Genomic DNA, 16,044 nt, shown 5'->3' with positions numbered 1-16,044 from the left:
ACACACCTCTGTCATTTCAGTTTAGGTAGCCTCTGAGAATGCCACGAGTGATTAACACGCCACAAGTTGGAGGGAAAATAAGAATCTATTCATGAATCTGTGAGGATTCATAACAGATGGGAAAGAAGGACATCTTAGTGTTGTGAGAGGCAGGCCTGGTTTCCTTCGCTCTTAGAGCAGTACATTCAGTTCACTTGGTTCTGTAATTGTTGAATCTGAATTGATCCAAACGATCATCTTAAGTTGTCGCTCACCCGTGCAGGGTCAGCTGTTACTTCCATTTCTTTTGTTTATTAAGTCATGGCAATTGTCTCATAATTTCACTCTTCGGCTGACGGAAAACTTGAGTGTTGAGTTTATGGTCTTTTTTGGACAGCTTTTAAATTGAGAGAGGTCACTAGCCCAGAGCTGGGAGTGTGGAAAGCCGTTTTGTCAAGTTTTTAATACTCTCTGGCCTTGGTCAGTGGATGAATGTGTCTGCATTTGATTTGCCTCACCAATCTGGTGGAACCAGTGAAAGCCAGGGGACGTTTGAGCGTAAACTGATTTGAGTTATTTTTACAGGAAAAGCGCTGAGGCTAAATGCAGCTCGTTTTGAAGAGTTACAGAGTGAGTTGTTTGATTTGAAGCAGAGTGGTTCTTTTTTTTTTTTTTTGTTGAAAGCTCCCATGTAAATACTGCGGTACTTTCAAAGGTCATTTATGAACTTGTAAGAAAGGAATAAAGGTTGTCAGTCAGTTTGAAGGGAGTCATTATGATCATTATGAGATATCCAGTGCCAGCCATATTGAAGCAATAGTGCCATCTGTAGTCTGGATGAAGAACTCTTGTGAATTTGGTTAAAACATTTGCATGCAGCAGTGAGTGACATTCTGCACCTGGGAGTAAGCTGCAGCTATCATGCACTAAACTTAACCTGCTTGTGATGTTATTTCTAGCCTGTCTGCAACTCTGATTTGCTGAGGTAGAAAAAAAGTGGGTTACGCACCATTTATCACTCATGAATCTGCTAAATCTTTTCCTTGCGTTCAGCTATGCTATCCAAACATATCCTTGTAGAGTCAAGAAAAATAGCATCTTGGCCTCTGCGTTTATTGTAGAGTCAGACTAAACCGTAAAGCATCACTTCTCACCTCACTGTTTAAAACACCTCCTGCTACTGACAGCCTTTTCAACCTTCGTCCCCGAAGTCCCGAGCCCAGGAACGTGTTCTTCATTCATACCTGGACAGCAGTGCCAGACCAACCGACTAAGGAAGGCGAGGAGAGAACCTTGTAACCCCACTAAGCTGCTGGCTCAGCTTAGTGTGTATAGGGGATTCACCATTAGTGCTGCCCATAATCCTGGATTCCCTGGGAGATTAGCCTCTGGAGAGGGTTTGCTTGTCCTTGGCTGCTCTACAGTGGTCAGGTTAGCTGAACAGGATGAGCCCCAGGATGATGAGCTTACACCAGGATAGATCTGTCCCTGATCAGCCTATTCATCAAACGTGGCGCTGATGATGATGACTTACAACTGTCCAAGATTTGCGCTGACTGAAAGCGTCGGTGTTGCAGTTTATGTTTTTATTTGAACATAACAAAAAGACACATGTTCCCTCCCCTTGCCACAGATCACCCATATGTTCAGATTTCTACATAAAGTTTCTTGTTGGACCATGAGATTAAGAGATGATCCTGAAAGATTGAAATATAAAACAGTTTTTACCCAAAACGACTGAACTAGCAATATCAGTTAAATAGTTAACCTCATTAACTCTTCAATGGATTAACATTAAATTTGGTTTGAACATTGATGGTCACTTGGGGATGATTTCTTTGGTTGTCAGTGATTGTCCTTTGTTTTAACTGCTATTAAATTTGTTAACATTGTTTTTATTTTTTAAGTTGTCCCACAGTTTGGTTTATGACCAGCTACCTGCTAAACTAATACCATTCCCAACAGCCTCAACTGTACTTGGTGTTCAGTGCCAATTCACAAATACTAATACACTAAATGATCATGGCCAACATGTCGACCACCTGCTAAATGTCTGAATAGCAGCACTGCAGCTGTCTTGGCATGCTGATATTATTTAACATTACGCATCAGCCATACATCTAAAAGCAAACACAGTTCCCATCATCAGCTTTGCAGAGCATGGGTGGGGGCTAGTGTGTGGAAATGACCGTGCAATTGGCAGAAGAGTTGGGAGGAACAGGGTTTGTGTGAGATCAAAGCCGAGGAGAAGTGGAGATGAGATTTCAGTAGAGGTGAAGGTCAACGGAAGAACAAGAAAGTGGAGGGATGCAAGACGGAGGGTGGACCAAACTGCTCCATGACGCTCAGGACCGGAGCAGGGTAAGTTTCCCAAGGTGAGGGAGTGAATGGAAAGAGGGAGCGGGCTCCAACAAACTCATCCATCTCTGTCTGTTTTAGGAGGAGAGGCTGGGAGTGCTAAAGATGGATGAGGCATGCGGTGCTAAATCCTGCCCTGTCCAGTCACACAACCGGGCCTGGTGATGAGATAGTGTTTTGGCTATGAGCAGGGACAGCCTGACCCACTCCCTTTTCTTTCTGGGAATGGAGATGCAGAGAGTTGGACCAGTGAGGATGGATCAGTCGCATAGCATCTGACATGTAGAGGAGAGTAACTGCTACAGTCGCCATGCGGTTGGCCACCCGAAACTCACTTAACAAAATCGCAATGATTTACTTCCAAGCGTTTTATCAATTTCAATTAGCTTTGAATATTAACATGTGTGCACTGCAATTATGCGCCTTCATTAATTCTGCAGTATTTGCATAGATTTCCTTGGCTTGTCGTGTCAAATGATCGCTGTTTTCCTGACGAAACTCATTTTGTGGAAAATAATGTTTGACAAGCATGCATTCATCAAAGCAGAGTTTTTGTTGCCTTGGACGCAGTGCAAAGAGCTGATTGCATCTCATTCATTCATTCATCCGAAACAGCACAGTCAATGCATCTAAACTGCTTAGCTACATAATGATAAAGGGGTAGAATGGATAAGTGAAAAGGGGGTGAAAGGGGAATACAATAACAAAATGCACAAATTTTATATGAAGCAAGGTCATCTGGCAAAGGGATTTTTTTTTTTCTTACTTATTGCACAATGTCTCTTTGTTGATTCTGTCTTATTTTTTCCTCTACACAATTGCACCAGCATGAATGCAAACTTAATTTTTTCTCCAAGGGCATCGATGCTGGGAAATAATTTCCTCTCAAGGCAAGAGAACATCCCTGAGAAAAGCATGTGAGTGTGAGAGAGAGGCAAAGAGGGAGAGAATGTGTGGTTATGAAAGTGTGATTATGAATGTGCAGACAATGTGCAGGCATGCCTTTGTGTCAGCTTGAGTTTGTGTGCACATGTGAGTAAGACTATGTGGTAATTTTAACAATATGAAGAGCTTTTGCCCGTGGAATTAAAACTATTGGCTTCAGGCGGTACTTGTACTCCTAAGCCTCTTGACCAGGAGGCTCCAGACTGCTGCGATCTTCTTCCAGAGGATATTCTGTGGCCTCCACAGGCCTTTCTGCTCGTTGCTCTGGCTTCTCAGCTCCAGGCTCTCTGGCAGAGGCCTCGACCGTGCACATGTTGAGGCTGCATCCTGTCTGCAAACTCTGTCACAGTGTAGGGCATGTGTCAGATCAGAGAGGGGCAAGTTGCTGGCTCCAGCAGACAGTTGTTCTTTCCAGCCCAGGCTTCCCAAACCGCAAATCCCCTCTCAGAGCGTCTTCTCAGCCAGAATGCACAGGCTTACCCCACACAAGGCCTGGGGCCTAATTACAAAAAGGAGGGAAAACCAGAATTGGCTACTGATTGAGCTTCCTGGGTGAATGTTAATGGCAACCACAAAGGGATATTTTATACCCTGAGTGGGATGCAGCAGAGACTGGGAGTATTTGGAAGTTGGGGAGGCTTGGGATTGTAAAGACAAAGCTTTACATGGGTTTATGAATACAAACAAGCTATAACATGTTGTTTTATTCCATAGTCCTTGTGAGACATCTCATCTGTGTCTGCGCTGAGATAATACCATCGAGGAATGGTAAACACTATTTTACGATGGTGCCGGGGTCAGAGAAGTTCCAAGGCATTGTGCCAAACCTCATTCCAACTGGGAACAATGGGACACATATTCCTCCACATTACAGCTTTGATGGTGTCTGAGCACTTCCTTCTCTCGAGTTTGATTACTCACATATCATGGTGTCAACACTGGAATGTACATTAACTCATGTACTGTATTTGAGTACAGTCTTGAGGTTATACTTTACTTGAATATTTGCCTCCACTTCACTACATTTGATATAAAAATATTGTAATATTTATAGCACCATGTGGATGTGACAGCTACAGAAGGCCTATTTGTGGCTTTTCTTTTACGCTTAGCTTAGCGTAAAGAATGGAAACATGGAATCAGCTACCCTGGCTCTAAAACGGTGCCATGTTGTTTTTATTCCTTCTGTTCTGAAACAGCCACGCAAGCTGTTTCCTCCAGTTTCTTGGTTTTATGCTAGGCTAAGCTAAACTGCTGTTGGCAGTAGCTTCATATTGGATGAACAGATATGAGCTTATCATCCCTTGGAATTTACAAAAAGTAAAATGTGCTAATACATATTATATAATATCCATCCAGCCGCTTATCCATTCATCTATCTACTTTGTGCTGTTTACCCAGAGTAATGTTGTGGTGGCAGCAGGCTACATTTCCAACATCCCTCTTTCCAGCAACATTATCTAGTTCCTCCTGGGGAGTTTAGAGGCATTCCCACACCAGATGAGATATAGAATCCCTCCATCGAGTTCTGGGTTTCCTTCCAGTTGGGGGTGCATGCAAACCTCCAAAGGAAGGCGCCCAGGAGGCATAGTCAGATGCCCGAACCACCTCACATGGCTCCTTCCAATCAAAGGAGCAGCAACCCTATACTGAACCCCTCCTGAAGAACCACCATGTTATCCTCTCGAAGACTTGCCACCTTTTCACGGTCAGTGGCAATAGCCCTTGTTAGGGTCTCCTAAGGCAAATTGGTCCTTGGGAAGAAGCCAGACAAAGAGCAATTCAAAGACCCTTGCAAGTCAGCAAAGACGGAGTTTCTCTATCTCACTTGGAACAGGGAGACCAGGTCCCACATCTGGAGCCAGGCCCAGGCGAAGAGCTTGCCGATGAGATTCTAGCAGCTGAACCGTCATCCATGGGGCTTGGTCAGGCCCAGCCCCAAGAAGTGACATGTAGCCATCACTCAGTGGGTCCATGACCTGCAGAAATAGGCTTAGGGGCTGAGTGTAAGCTTGGTGGCAGGCAAGGGTGGGCACCTAAGCATGTTGACCCTTGCAGGCACAGACTACCTCTATTAAATAATATGACCAATAATTATATAACACTAACAGGAATCATTACGCAACATTGCATTTCACTTTTGATACATGAAGTACATTTACCTTGATGGAGTATGCAGTAAAAGGGTATTTTTAAACTGTGATATTGCTACTTGTATTTTTTGGAAAACTTACAAATGTATCTCTTATTTTCAAACCTATATAAAAGAGCGAAAAGAGTACAGGCGGCTAATGTTATTTCAGTTTTTGTGTGGATATTTGATGGATGACAGGTGATCTGAACAAGAATAGAGAGTGATCTTGAAATTTGTAGTTTCTACTAGCAATTTGCGCATTTTCGAGGTACCAGTAGGTGGATTTCATTCGCGTTCAACAGACCCAGGCTAGCATTGGTGCTGCAGTTTCCAGCATTTGAGCTAACAGCTGGCGCATACTACAGCCTTATATTTACCAGAGGCAACCTATAATAATTTGTAATAATTGAGGAAGTCATCTGATTTTAATCTCATGCAAATCTGTCGTGTCTACAATTTGTAAAGAAACAAATTAACAATGAGGTTCTGTGATAGTAATCGTCCCATGCCAATTTGCATCTTGTGATTTGGGGTCATTTTTAATTTATTTTTTGCAAGGTTTTTTGTTTTCTATGTGCCTTGCTTCTTGTCATTTCATTCTTGGGAAAATGAAAGTTTGGATAGCACTTTAGGTGTAAGTTCAGGAGGCTCATGTAGCTACACAGAGTGGAGACCCATTCACAGAATGAATCCATCAGACGTGCAAAGTCTTGAAAGATGATTAGATGGATGACATGCATGGCAGTCTGCGGTGAGGAACATTTTGCTGTCTTTCAACAGGCTCAACAGTTATTATGTGGCGCAGCCTATTAACGTATCCATGGATAATATCAGTAAATTCAAGTAAAGTTCAGACTTTGCTTATCCCTTACACACTAAACACAGTTGTGGGTGGGGTTATTTTTTAATCACAAGGTCCCAAGATAATACTAGTCCCGTGTGAATATGGCTTAACACTCCATCTTAAAGAAAAGAAGTGTACTTCCCAAAATGTCATATTATTCCTTTTAGCAAATGATGTAAATACTTCAGCTGCTATACTACTCGTGCTGCTAGTGCCTCACTCAGCATTCCTCTAGCGCTCAGCTTAATTCCAAAGCATTTTGTTCTAACTTCAACAGCATGTTTTTAGTTACTGCCAGCAATATTAGTTACATCCATATGCTCATAAGAGCTGCACCCATGTATGGTTTAATTTACCAGTTGGCTGGTTGTTTTATCCTCATGGTAACCATTTGTCTCCGCAGTAGCTGGTCACCGTTAATTTCCTCAAATATGATAACTGGCAAACATGAAGGGGTTTAAAAAAAAACAAAAAACACAAGAATTCCAAGTTTAAAAGAAAGGCCCGACTCAGCCTAACGTTGTTCGGTATGTGTAAATGATGGCATCAGCGAGAGATTCAAGCTTCCATCTGCAGCACACACTGACATGCAATGTGGTCGGCTGACTCGCTTTGACTGCATTATTCACTTCCCGCCGTTCGCCCGCTGTCTCATTTTGCAGCAAAGGTTACATCCTCCTTTCACAAATATACAGTCAAGACCCATCGCTTTCTTTTCCTCTGACATGATCCATGATAGACACAATAACATGTAATGCACTCTCTGTTGTGGAAGATAAAGGAGAATTTTCGAGTAGTTTTCTCGCGATGGATGGGAGTGAACTCTGCTGTGTTGCTGCCACGTACGATTTTATGTGTGGTCACGTACACATATACACCAATGGATACTTGTGTCACACACACACACACATTCTCGTCAGTGTAAACTTGGCAGACTAGCAATGCTACCATCTGCTTGTGGGGAGAGGGATATGGCAGGCGGATGACCACAAACAGCCAAGGTAATAGTGATGGGTTCCACTCAGTCTCTATCTCCCAGACAGCGCTAGACTCCTCATTCCACAGTGTTTGGACTTTGCACAACATGGGCCACGGCACAACGACACAGTGCTTCTCCAGTTCGCTGGCAGCTACTGTAACATTTCTCAGACATTTGCGTAGCTTTGTGTAAACCTGACAGAATCTCTTATGCATGTATTGCTTTCCCATGTAAGTCTTGGAGCCAGTGTCCGGCAATACTTCCAGGTAAGGATTTTTTTTTAATAAATGCTAATTGCGGGGGGGGGGGGGGGGTTCTGCATGTGGAACATAAAGTAAGGAACAGAAACAGGGCAAGAACGCTTGAAACTGTGAGGTATAGCCAACAGACCAATAGAAAAACAGAAAAACAAAATATAAAAGTCAGTTTATGAGTTGGGTCCTCAACCAGAGATCCCTGCCAGAGCATAAAAAAGCTTAGCCTACAAATCCATTACCTATGGCAGCATTTTAATGGACACTTTTTTTTTCATCTGGACTGTGGACAGCAAAAACTTTTAATTATGCATTTCTCTATTTCAGGAACACTAAAGCATCCAGATAGTCAGAGAGCCACTAATGAGACTTGTTAAATCTGGTTTTCAGTGATCACATTAAAGTTATAGGAGTTGGTCCAACCTCATGTTTCTTCAGTCTAATATACAGTAGGTGTAAATTTTCACATATAAATCATTACATTTCCTATATTAAATGACACAGTTGATCGGCTAAATTGCGGTTGCCCCCATGACCTTCCCTTAGTATTAGTATTGGCCGGTGTTTGCAGATTTTTCTCCAGTTTTCGACCGAGCCAAACCATAGTCTATTTTCACCACATATTCTTCTAAGGTCAAAGTGGGATCTTTCACATAAAAACACAGTATGTAGGTGCTTGCATGGAGGATTTCCACTGACTTTTCTTGTTGGACTTAATTGTAACACGTTTGACATTGCAGATTGTATTGCTCTGTGCAAAAAGCATAATGCATTACAATCAATATTGGCAGTGATCCACTTTATCCATTTTTAATTATTCATCAGTTATGCATCAAAAGCAGCAACAGTGAGAAAGAATAATGAAATAAATATGCAAAGGAGCAACAAACAAACATACTTTATAGCTGTTCGTGATTGAAAATGTTTCCACAATCAATGTGTCATACGATGTTGATTTTAAGTACTTCGTGTTCCACTAAATGTATTCACACTGTATTCTTTGCTTGGATATTTCCATTTTATGCCAATTCATATTCATACTCCATTAGATTTTTGTGGAAATGATTGTATATATCACTCTACTACACATTTATCTACTAGTTAACTGTTAAGAATATACATTACAATTAACAACCTTAATGTTATTAAACACAGAAACATGGAACTCCCTTATATAATGTGATTATGTGAGGTTTCGGGTTTTCAGGCCCTCAGTTTTATTGATAATTCCCCGTCTGAGAAATCATGTTTTGTTCATTTTGGCATGACGGACAGGTCTAAATGCTGCACGAACCATGAGCCTCTTGCTGTGGAGAAAATGCAGTCAGAGGCGTGAAACAGAACTCTAGGGATTTCAAAACACTTGGACAGATGATTGAACTGGAAGAGTTTCATACCAGTACAAGTCATAGAAGTTCTCCATGTGTGATTCACATTACATTTGAAATCCAGTCCCACTCCCAGCTCATCACATACTTCCACTTTGTCTGGACCCCTCAGCGTCAAATTTGAATGGCCTGGTTACCTTTTAGCATTAGGTAAAACATACCTAAAGCATTAGGTTACCTTTTAGCATTTGGTGTTTTCAATTTTGAACACTGAGGGTAGTTTGATAGAGCTATAGAAATGTCAAAAATAGACGCCATGACACCATAACCAATTGTTTTCTGACTGGCGTCGTCATTGTTGCTTTGCCCTCTAGCATCTACTTTTATTAACCAAACAGTGAGAAAAAAAAAGGGAAAAAATAAGGGTTTGATACAGGATACAAATTTATTTTCCTATCTAAAAGTCCTTTTACTTCTGAGACACATCCACCCCTCCAACATCCTGATGTAGCAGAAGGATGTTTTAAACTAGAAAAACTATTCAACCATCGACATGGAGTAATGACACATGTGGCACTGATGTTAAAGGATCCATATCTTTGAGATGCTAGCGACCTTCACAAAACAGTTTTTGATTCCCTCAGAATGAGATTGTGCTGACATTATCAAGGATTTTCTATTGAATGGAACTTTTTACATTGTGTTAAAGCTCCTATCAGTTTGCAGCTCTGTATGTCGCGCTATACTCTCGCAAAAGAAGTGGCTCGCACTGTATGACTATGATTAGGATTGATAGCAAAAGTAGTTCTCTTTCAAGTAGCTTTTTGAGGAAAAACGAATTATCACAGCGAAGGACAATACGTCATACAGTTTAAATACTGAGAAAGGACGTGGGAATATGAAAAGTCTAATAATAAAAAATATATAAAAATCTTTTTTTTAAAAGTTCAAATCCAGGCTCTTTTCTCAACCCAACACAGCTGACCAGCTGTTGTGTGAGGTAAGAATGAATGTTAGATTGTTGGTTGACTTCCCCTCTAAACCTGTCAGATGGTTTCATTTAGATTACTGTCTGCTGCCCTGCAGAGGTAGAAGTGTCCAATGATTATGATAAAAAAAATTTTTTTAAAAAACTGCTGAAAAGTTCAAAAATAAGTCCTTTGTTTTGCCTTTTTTCACACCCCTATAACAACTCTAACATTCTCCAGTTTTTCATTACCCAGGTAGCCAGCAAGTATTGGCACAGCTTCTGGCAGCAACTCACCAAAAGTAAGCCAGTTTGGGCCCAGTAATGGTTGCCAGATTTGGCTAGGTTTTGGGTGTGAGGATTTGAGCCAGTTTGGGTTGAGAATCGGCACAGATAGCTGCATTCAGACAAACTATGGATGATGTGTGATGGCCTCAGTTTTAGCAAAATTCAGACCTGGTTCAGTTTCTGCACACAGACCCAGCCAGTGTACTTCTGGGGCATCATTCATACCGGATTTGGGCTTAGTTATTTCTTCTGTCCTGCCAGATTTCGGCAATTATGGGGCCAAACCACTGATGCTTTTGTATTAGTAATCCAGTCATGTGAACTGTAATACAGTAGTGTAGCTATTTATTGCAGAACCAGTGCTTTTACTTTTAATACATTTTGCGGATCATACTCTCATTTTTAACTCGGATTTTGCATGCAGGACTTTTATTTTGAAAGACGCATTTTTATATCACTGTAAAGATACTTTTGTTTTAGCAATGGATCTTCTGTCACCACTGTGTTATTCCACCACTGCATAACACAGCATAAAGAGTCAAAGCCGTCTTTTCAAATAATATTATCACACAGGCTTTAGGTAGAATTACATAAATGACACCATTCTGGAAACTGCAGCTGTGTATCAGCACATCCAGAGGAACATCAACGACACCACAGCAGACAGAAAGAGGAGATCAAGTTTTTCTTTAAGCTATCAAATTCTGCACGATCCAATAAAGTTTACCTTCTCTTGGGCGACAGAGACACTTTAGTCCAGCTCAATAATCTCAATTGCCGATGCCTGCTCACATTAAAACCACCGTATCATGCGGCAACGCAACACTTGTAAAGATCTGGATAAGTAATACATATCACATGCTGAACGATGCATACTCTTGGCAGGGGTAAGATTACCTTTGTGGTGACTGTTTGTCAATAATTGCGCTGTTTATACCTCTGGAAAGTTTCTGCAAGAATTTTCTCCCCCTTTGGAAAATAATCATTGATGCAAATTTGTTTTGTTGTGGAGGCTATGATTCAGTCCAAGATCGAGACCGGTCCGGTTTCCTCACAGCCCAAATTGGGCTATTTTTCCTCTGAGAGGTCTCAGCGAGTGGGATTAAAAAACCAAAACTATTAAGTTTCTTGACTGAGAGCATTACTGTTTTGCCCTCATGCGTCAACACTCTTATGGTTCTTATTTTCTTTTGATACATTGTTGGAGTGTTATCAAGTCCTTAAAGGAGTAGAGTCTGGAAGTGTACCTGAATGCTCTGAGGGTATACTTGAATCAGGAAACACAAAAGGCCTCTTCCTCTCCTCAGTTACAATCAGACCGTATGGCAGCACAGCTGGGATTGTGGTGTATCTTCATTAGAAACGCTGAGTCTGACCCATTGGTTAAAAAAAAAGGAAATCGGTTAAACTTTACTGGTGCAAGAGTAAGAGTAAGAGCAAGGTCCCACAGATGAGCTGAATTCATATAAGGGGTGAATGGATCCATGCTGGTCTCGCAGGGCTCAGGCTACTCCCTGGAGATTAATGAGCCTGGCTCAGTACTACAGACACTAAACCACAGACACCACCATCAGTCAAACTGACAGATCAAGGGTTGGCACATTTTATTAGAATAAATAACTCCCTGTGGTGATGCATTCCATCTCATTACCCATCCTCACTGCTACTACTGACGTCATTGCCACCAGCACTAGCTCCTGCAGCCACAATAAGAGCTACAGGGGTTAAATATTACCTCTTTAGGGTTGGATCGAATGTTCCTTGTCTGTTAACAGTAAAATAAGGAAAGCAACTCGTCCATCATCAAGAGGCAGTGATTTGTTCATGGCTGCCCAGTCCGGCCCTGCACCAAATCATCCGGAACAGATGCCCTGATCCAGCTCTCTGGCATCTCAGCCCTGCACCCTCCTCTCTTCTTGCTGGCCAGCTCTGGTGTCTGGGAATCAGGGATGCTGTCACTCATCATCAGCCAGTCAAGTAGGAAGCCAGAGCTTTATATGGATGCCGAAGCGGAGAGGGTTGGGATGACAACAAGCCAGCGGCTGTGAATCCCCAGCTGCTTTTAGTGTTATTTTTAGAAGTAGCACTGTAGTAGTAGTAGTTGTGCCAGCATTTTCTGACTAATGTTGCTACTTCTAATAATAATCTATTAGCTATGACTGAATTGTTATTTTATTTCTTGTAGTTAATCTTAAAATGAGTTACAACTGTGTCAATCTGTAAAACAGTCATTTTCTCAGTCGTCAATTCAAGTATTAGACTGGTATTCCTGACGTAATGGTTGCATATGGTCTCTATATTTTGGCCTTGAAGACTGGACAGTTATCATTCACTCTGCTTCACAATGTAAATAAAGTCTGTTCATGACAGAGTCATCATGCTGAAAGTGACAGATTTCACACCATATTTGTATTTTTGCACACTGAAATCAAACATAAGCCTAGCAGTATGCACTGCTTGTTGTCACATTTTCAAAGTTTTGCAGTGAATGTTTCAAAGAAACAGCAATTTTTTACAAACTACATTGCACCATTACTTTTTGAAGAGGTTCCACCGTAACAGGATGCAGAAAATTATTCAAAATTCCTTCATTATCTAAACAAAACTACAGTGGATAAATGAACAGCAACAGAAATACTAAGTCAAAGTTAGCAGGAAGACAAACTCCAAAACAGTATACTGAATGCTGGACTAAATCCCTGGAGTACAATAAACTTGTGCACTGAAGAGATGTCGGCTGGGATTGGCTCAGATACAGATACTGAAGTGAAATTTAAATTAGCTGATCAAGTTTGTTTTTTTTTTGTATTTTTGTATTGCTGTTAATATGCATGTCATATATACATAGGTTATAGTAATACTTACTACGTGTCTAATATTTAGTCCCTTCTCAAGAGGTTTCAGAGAGAAAATGCTCTCTTTGATGGGTAAAACAGTGACGTTAGAGGTGTTACAGCTTATTTAATTTTGGCAGTTAGGCTTGTAGTACCTTTCACTGTTTGTCTGCAGCCTTCAAACCTCAGTGTAGTTGTGGGATCTTGTTTTATTCAGAACTATGGATAAAGTTTCATGATTTCACAGTTTTTGCATGTTTCCCACTTGTTCCGGCACTGCAGTTGGCTGTCAACTTTTAACTCACGACAGCAGCACCGAAGACTCTTCTGTCGGCCTAGGGATGGCGTAGAAATAAAAAGCTAGACAGAAGAACTTGTTCAGTTTTCTAACATTGAAAATGAAACCAGTATCACGGAAAGTGAAACTGCATATGTCTGAAGCTAACACATGGCAGAATAGGCAGGTTTGGTCAGCATGAGACAAAGCCGAATATTTTTCTGACCACAAGGAGAAATGGGTTCAAAGGCTGTCAGGGCCATTCAATAAATCTGATGGCTCAATACAGGAAGTGCTGTCTGGTTTTCCTACTGATTTCTACTGTCTCTGCCTACAATTTGAGTCAACACTGCTCCAAACTGAGAATACTGTACTTGTACATTCTCAGAAAAGCATTTCGCGTTTCTGAGAATCTACATGTGGAGTTTTTGACCATATGAGCACAGTGTTTGTTTCTCCTTTTCTTGGAATGCATTACTAAGCACTGATCACTTGACAAAACCATAGTTGGCCATTAATCTCATACACCCTCGGATCTATCCACTCCCATTAGCTTGCTTTGCTCAGTCTTGGCAGTCACGACACCCATTTACTGAACCAAACACGAGCATGATGTTCCTATAAACAAGCTGCCCTTTTACTTAAATATCTGAGCTCAGTAAAGACTGACGTCACAGTTGTGTTGTGACGATGAGTCTAGTTTTTTAAGAGTAACATAATCTAATCACATTTAGGGCAAAGATTATCCATCTGCTATTGGCTGGTACTTAATAGTATTCCAGGGTGACATTAGGTGGCATGAAAGCCAGCCAGTAAATGGGTGAATGGTTCTGTTGACTATACTATGCTTTGCCCCTTAAATAGTGGACATACAGCTGACTCTAATAAAGTTGTGATGTACACATTAAGTCGTGTCATTTACATATGAGACTGAGTCTGTCAGCTTAGGGGCAGCAATGCCAATGCTATCATGCTCAAGCCTAATAATATTTACCATAGTCCATTATCCATCCATTATCTATACACCGCTTAATCCTCACTAGCGTTGCAGGGGGCTGGAGCCTATCCCAGCTGACTCAGGGTTAAGGCAGGGGACCCTCTACACTTAGAGACAGACAACCAAGCACACTCACATTCACACCTACGAACAATTTAGAATCACCAATTAACCTCAATATGGACTGTGGAATGGACTGTGGGAAGAAACCGGAGAACCCACACAGCACAGAGAGGACATGCAAACTCCACGCTGAAAGATCCCGGGCGTCCTAACCGGGGGATCTTCTAGCTGCAAGGCAACGGGGCTAACCACCGAGCCACCTTGCAGTCCACCATGGTCCCTATTAAAGGAGGGGTTAGGGGGTGGCTACTTGGGCTCAAGCCCCTGATGTTTTCTGAAAAGCCCTGAATCTGAATTTTACTTTTGAGGGGGGAAACAAAGCTCTCGGAAGTAACATGCAGTACCGGAGTCCAACAGAGAAGCAGCAGCCGCATATAGTAGCCTTCATACAGCCTGCCTGAGCTGCAGGCAGGGGAAGACTGATGTAAACATGGATATTTGGAAGTTTTTTATACAAAAAGTACTGCGACAGAATGACAGCAACACTAGCTGTGATGAAACGGGTGATAATTCAGGTTTGTGAATCTTCTTTGAAAAGTGTTCGGTGTTACTCTGCTGGTATGCTAAAAAAGCAACAATTTTGCACATGCTAAAAAAATCAGTTACTCATGTAGGCTAAGCCCCGGATCTTCCTCAATCCTAAATCCGCACCTGGTCCCTATCTTAATTTAAACCGAAGTACTTTGGAGGTTTTTGCACGTATGCGATGATTAGCCAAAGAAGTGGCCAAATTAAAGGCTGACACGATGATTGCCCTAGATGTTAAATAAGTTAAAGTATACCCAAGAATTTCTGTATCAAATTTAATCTAACTTCTTGAGACGTTTTTAATTTGAAACCACAATCATCTGTTTTATCTGGGACCCCTACCTGTATGTCCAGTTTATCCAATAGGCTTAGACGTATGTCAGTCACTAAGCAAAAACTTTGACCTGCTGGTGGCAAAAGAAGAAAAATCTGCTGATCTCCAAAGTCAGTCGGCATCATCCTCTGGGGACCATGACTGCACAAATTTAACGACAATCCATTCAATAGTAGCCAAGCAATGCTGACAGTATGGCTATAAATTGAAGTGTTTTTTGTGTCTTTGCACAATCCTGTTTTTTAATTTCCATTTCTTGTTAAGAGCCAATGGGGCAAACCTGTCACCACAAACTTTCATTCCTATACAGCAAAATTGCTTTTTCAATTACATTTTTGAAGAAAATGTATTATCTGCTGGATTACATTTGTTTGTGAGATACAAATGAGAAAAATCAACATGTCTTTGTCATTTATTGTTTTGCTTTACTGTTGCTCCTTTTTTCAGCCAACTGAGTGTATATTAGATGGGGTGGGACTCATCACCCTGGTAACCCAACAAATGAAACAGAAGTTTCAAACATGTTGTAAAATTTTCATATTTTAACCCAAACCATGATATTTTCCGAAACCTAATCAAGTAATTTTGGTGCCTAAACCTACCCAAGCTTCAAACCATGTACTTATTGTTGTAAAAGTGTCAACCAAATCATCATGTTTTCCTAAAGCTAACCACATATTTTAATGGCTAAGCCTAGACAAAGAGCCAATACACTTACGTCTATGAGTAATGGTCCTACATGGGCTGCAAAGTCCAGTCTCTAGAGTGAAAATCTGATCGCTGGTCTATAGCTCCATCCTCTCCTCTGGCCTTCTTACTTGGAGTTTGTGACTTTTTCAAACTGGAAGACTTTCCACAGTTGAGAAAATACATTT

The sequence above is a fragment of the Stegastes partitus genome, unplaced genomic scaffold, assembly GCF_000690725.1.
Source record: "Stegastes partitus isolate 25-593 unplaced genomic scaffold, Stegastes_partitus-1.0.2 Scaffold384, whole genome shotgun sequence".
In the NCBI taxonomy this organism is placed as follows: Eukaryota; Metazoa; Chordata; class Actinopteri; family Pomacentridae; genus Stegastes; species Stegastes partitus.
The sequence above is the reverse complement of the archived record's forward strand: the minus strand, read 5'-3'. Positions refer to the sequence as shown.